At 36.9% G+C, this 6,094-nt stretch overlaps 1 pseudogene; it reads left to right on the top strand.

The window, feature by feature from the left end:
- LOC113478729 overlaps positions 1–6,094 on the top strand; it is a 51,739-nt pseudogene that overhangs the window by 44,654 nt on the left and 991 nt on the right.

The raw sequence follows: 6,094 nt of genomic DNA, 5'->3' as shown, positions 1-6,094 counted from the left end.
AAAAAAAAAAAAAAAGTGCTTTAAGAAGAAAACCGAATGAATGAAACTGCTTGGCACACAAAGGAGCAGGAGAGATTTTGTACAGAAAGGATAGCATGGAAGAAAGCCCTATATTCCAAACATGGTCCTAAGAAACAAACCTGAAAGGTTGGCAGGTTTTTTACTGGACTGCCGATAGATGAGCAGTGATTAGTTTGCCTTTTTAAAGCATTATCTCCTGCCAACCCCAAATCCCCTTCTCCCGTTTCCAGCACAGCATTCAGCCTTCAGGGTAACTGGATGATGCGGTACGCAGTTGTGGTGTGGAAGGGATTCGAACAATGTGAATGAGATTTTGATCTGGAACTTCTGTGATACAGAGAGTGGAGAGGAGGAAAGACAAACTGGTCTCCATTTACAGAAGAGGCTTTCATCTCTTCTGTGCTGTGTGGCTATGGCTAAGGAGAGAGGAGGGGAGTTGTCTTCCTGCTTATATCATATTGCCAGGCCTTTAATTTTGACCAGATGCACCATGCAATTATGGCAGCGGATGGATAGTTAAAAATGAATTAGTCTTTGGCAAACTAAACTTTATTTCAAGTAAGATCAGCATCACAGAAAATACAGGAAAGCAAATTTTGTGATGGGATCAGTGCATTTTTTAAATACTCAGATTTATTGGCAAGAATAAAAGGATGCATTAGTGCAAAGAGGCAAAGTATCCTAATTTCTAAGCGTACCTCTGGAACAGATGCCTTGCTGCTCTTCCCACAGAGCAAGGAGGACTAAATACTGATGGGCAGTCTAAATGTTGTTTCTGCTGAACTTTCCTTTTTGCTGTGGTTCATATTGGGGTTATAGGTAGCATTCCTGTCACTGCCACTGCATTCCCCACACTAATTGTCATGAAGTACAGAAGGTTCAAGCATGCTTGGTTCCCAAGCCTGCTAATGAGCCCTGAGCTCTCCTCACCCTTAATGAACCAAGGTTTGTTTGTGGAGGGTTCTTGTCTGTCCCTCCTTCTCCCTGGTCAGGGAGGAGGCAAGAGTTCACACAACTGAACAACGACTTTACAGTGTAAAGGCGATGCAGCTGTGCCATCTGAAGCTGTTCTCAGTTATGAGCAACAAAGCTTAAATAGATTGTACTGTGAAGAGGTACAGCTCTGTGAGTGTGAAGCATAGCTTTTGCTTCTGCTTCACTGACCTGTCTGCTTGCGGCAGTGATGGGCCCTTGACGGGAGCTTAGGCAGGGAGAGCTGCGTAGGGCGACTCTTTCAAAACCACTGTCTGTAACACCGAGTGCAGGGAAGGAAGCAAAATAAAGTTTCAGTTGATCTCTGGTGGGGGTGTAGTGCTGCGTTCTCCAGAAAATCCCATGCCTTCCGTTTAGAAGTCACTGATTCCTAATCCACTTCAGGTGATTTAATAAGACCTGTAAAGTAAGCAGTAGTTCTTAAGTTTTAGCAGTAGAGACTACTCACACAAAAGTGGATACGTACGCACTCACACACACAGAGACTCTTTCTAGGCAAATCACACATTTCACTATCTCACTACATTTTACTACATTACTCTTTGGAGGCTCTTCCTGTACTAGAGGTTAGGATCATCAGAAATTTGGGCTAAACTGCTGTTTATCACTTACTTCATCCACCTTCCTTGAATCATTTAAGTTATGACACTGTGAGATCCTCTATCTATATTTATCTTGCTACAAACATGTATGTGATATATTTTTGGCATATGTATACAGGCACATATGCTCAAACGTACAGGTACGTATAAATACAGTTGCATATGTTCTTGAAATACATAGGAGAATATTAGTATATGATACATATATATCATACATATATATGTAAAATATCACATGCTTTTCTAGAAGCATTATTCCCTGTATGTTTTCAGATATATATTTACACAAGTAAACATAGACACATACTCTAAATGCTGTGCTATAGCTATAATAGCAAGTGAAAATTTCAATGTGATAAAATAACTGTTAATTTTAATAGTGATTGTAAAGTTATCAATTATAATACTCTGGACTAAACCTTGCACAATGCTATACAAAGGTAATGGGTTTTTACAAAGTTTTACTATTAGATGAGTGAAGCCAAAAGCATCATCTGCAGAAGAAATCTAATTTTCCTGTAATAGACTGTTTGATGGTCATCATTTTGGGTTTTAATAATGCACAGAAGCATCTGTTGTTTTTCTCAATCACATGAGAGAGAAAGGGAAAGAGAAAGAAATGAAAAAGAAGCTTTTGTTTTGCCTATCAGGAGCTGTTGAACAGGCACTATCCTTTGAATATTTATTAATTTGAACTGCTTTGATAAGAAACAGTGGGATAACAAGTATTTGCTTACTTCAGGGTGTGTGTAGCTTGCTTTCTTTAGCATTATAGAAGTTTTCGTAACACATTTCTAAAGAAAAAATTCTGACTTTTGGTTATTCGTTTTACACTACTTTTACGCAAATTATACTACTTACATGAACATCTCGCTGTGCTGCTGGCAATTATTAGTGTCACAAGTACAGGCTTCAGTGTCTCTGCTGGAGAAGGTAAAAGCTGTAACGGATTTGGGACAAGCTGGGCTATGAAGCAGTCTATTGGTTTAATCACATTTGAAATGTTTAGTGAATGTGATGTGAAACAATCACATTCACTTGTTGTAAAGAAAAGTTGTTCCCAAGACAACTTTGTGTCTATCCTAGAACAGGATAGAAAATGGCAAAGAGAATAGCATTTTCTTCTTCTTCTTTTTTTTTTTTTTTTTTTCCCCCAGAGCTAACAGAAGAAATTGCAAGTGGATTTTTTATTGTCCATAGCAGATTTTATGACAAGAACATAAATTTAAATTTTCCTTTTATAGTGCACTTAACAGAAAAATACTGCCACTTTGAAAACTACAGCTGTGTACTATGATAGTAGCATTGCTTAAGCACTCCATAGTTTATTCAGGAATAGTATGTGTGTTGACTGTAATTCCTCTTGTACTATAAGCCTAGGATACATATATGTATGCACATACACATGCAAGCATACATACATAACACAGTTTATTATATTTAATACGTCCATGTTCACATTTTGTATCAAATTTCACTTCATATTCATATAGTGGCAGTTTAATAAATTTTATTTTTTAACTGAAAAGGTTGACAATTATTTCCTGAAAAAAACCTTCATCTTCAAGTGCTTGATCTTTAATTTAACCTGTAGTCTTGTGGCCATTTATGAACATTCCTATACATGAGGACCAGGGCCAAGATAGCCTTACCGTAGTAGACATTCAGTAGTAGCCTTAACACAGCAAATTGTTAGAAAATTTTATTAGGAAAAATGCTAGCTGAGCCTGCTTGGGTGTATTTTTGTCATAATTCACCAAACCACAACAAATGGCAATTTTGCCCGAGAAATAACACATCAAGAAATTTTGGAACATGGTGTAAATCCAGAACTTTTGCGTAGTGCTATTTGATACTGAGACGCTTAAAATTTGCAGAATGGCCTATGGCTGTTTCTTCCTTCAATGTCACCGAGTTCACTGCAGTTTAAAAGTTTACTGAAATAGCTTTAATTCATACTATGAGCTCCACCTTTACTAATGTGGAAAGCAAAGCTTCGTAGGACATCCTCTTCCACCAATTTTTCACTCCTGGTAGACTCTTCTCACCTTCCCTGAAGGTTGTAGGAGTGGCTGGAACAGAAAAGGAGCTGGACGCAACATGTGACATGCTAAAAAATTGCCTTCTAACTTTATTCTAAAAGCTAGTGATTTATGGGGAGAGTTCTGTGATGTTTTACTGACAAAAAGTGACCTCAGAACACTGGAATTTATGATACATTCATTTCTAGGTACAGTTTTATATTTTAGGCGTTTTACCTCAGGCATTACATTAACACTTCAGAAATACCACGTTCTGGCTTGAATGTACTAAAATAAGGTGAAGAATTTTCTTCGGCAGTATCACTCTATAATTACTCTATTAATACAACAAATGTAAAAAATTAACAGTATTACTGATCATCTAGTTAACACCAATGAAAAACAGATAAATATAAAGATGATGTCAGATCACTAGTTGTCTCTCTTATGAGTATTACTAGTTAGGCTGAAATGTCCTATCCAGATCCAACTTTAAAGGATGCTGTTAGTCTTCCTGAAGTATTTAATTACTTGAGGTATTTAATTACTGTAGCATCACCAGGTATTAGTGCTGGGCGTTCAACTTTTTCCCAAGGACATTAGCAGGGTAATTGTTTTGGACATTAATTGCAATTTTCCGATTGTCAGGGTGCAGAAAGATTGCTAGCTTGTGCACAGGAGCCATATAGAGGTATTGCGAGAACAGCTCCACATAACAATGTGTGGTTTGCAGTATCTTTCTAACTGCATGTGATTTCTTCATAATATAGAAATGTGTTGCTTCCTGTGAGGAAACACTCACAGTTCTGGTTCATGGAAGTCTCCTCTCACCAACATGTTCTGGTATTTTCATCCTGCTGCTTCTATATACTGCTTTCTATACTTAAAACGTAGGGATCATCTGTAAGATTTGCACTCCCAGCAATGAAAAATCAGGAGTCAGCCTTCAGACAGTCATGGGCTGATTTCAGGGACATCAGATCATCAGATTTTCCTATAAATAGTAATGCTTCAAAGAGTGGTGAACTGCATATTTTTATGTCCTCCTCAGGAAATGTGGTTTTGGACTTTGATTACTGGGGTCTCATTGAGACCAGTGTTAACAAGGGAAGGTATGATACAGCATTTTTGTAGCATAGCATTACATTGGATTATGAAACAGTTTGAGATTTTTTCATCTGTTCAGATCTACTGGTACTTTACATACAGAAATTTATCTACTTCAGCTTTAGGTCTGATTTCTCTCATGTCTCTACTTCTGAAATGTTTTGTGTATGCTTCTGTGCAACTGAAAGCATTAATGTCACCTGCAAAATATGTCATGCTTAAAACAAGTGGTACAAAAATGATAATTCCACTAGGGTTAGTAGAAGTCTTGCCATGAACTACATTGAGATTGGGATTTCATTTACTGCATTGCTTACCACACAATGCATAACTAATCATTATATGCTGGAGCGATGTCACAAATCCAAAGTTACTTAAGTATATTTTTTATTTTTAAATAACACTTGTCTTTTGACAATCACTTTTACTTTGATATCTGTTCTTAAAACTACCTCTTGTGGATAGAAGAATAATGCTTCTCACTTCAGTGATATTTTAGTAATAGTATAATTTTCTGCCAGTAATTCCATATTTTTACAAATACGAAATTATGTACTTGAAATTCTTTATTTTCTTTCTGTGTCTGGAGGCTGTCCATGTGCTGTCAGTTTGTGGGCCATGCTGAGTATGGAATATGGAGTACAACCATGTGCATATATAAACCATGCATATTGAGTTTCTGCCTAATGTTCCAGTTTACTGTAGCTATGGATTCTCTACCGCTCTAAAAAAAAAAAAATAAAAAAAAAAAAATAAAAAATTACTGAACACGAAACCATAAGACAAGGGCTAATGGATTTGAAAGATTTTGTAGCTGGATCAGCAGCACACTGTATTTCAGGCACCAACATAAAAGTGAAAGCAGAATTGCAGTTGATTAAAGAGTAATCAGTGGATTGCCCAGGAAAATGCAGCCCCTCTTCAGTGCCTCTTAAAGGATTCATTATTCAGTCCCAGATGCAGTGTGTTTTGACTTATTGGTGACTGCAAAAGAAAACAGGGAAATGTAATTTTTTGGTTTCTATCAGTATGCTCAGCTTTGATTACCTTGGAAGATAGGCTCTTATTCCAAGATGTTTACAATCTAAGATCAGATTTTGGCACCCTTGCTCATACTGAATAGCATTAGTCAGGGCTGAGCTGCTGCTCATTCAGGTCAGATAGATCAGAATTAGTCATCAATTGAGACGGTGGTATTTATGTAGAGCCATGACGGTAATTCAAACATCTTTCTGTGAGGCAGTGATGCAAATGTTTTTCTGCTGCTTTCATCTGTTTATCTGTACCTCTCTTTTATATGAGTACCATAAAAAAGCCTTCAGTTAAAAAAAAAAAAAAAAAAAAAAAATT

Source organism: Athene cunicularia, assembly GCF_003259725.1.
Source record: "Athene cunicularia isolate RWA chromosome 1 unlocalized genomic scaffold, athCun1 chr1_part1, whole genome shotgun sequence".
In the NCBI taxonomy this organism is placed as follows: domain Eukaryota; kingdom Metazoa; phylum Chordata; class Aves; order Strigiformes; family Strigidae; genus Athene; species Athene cunicularia.
The sequence above is the reverse complement of the archived record's forward strand: the minus strand, read 5'-3'. Positions and strand labels throughout refer to the sequence as shown.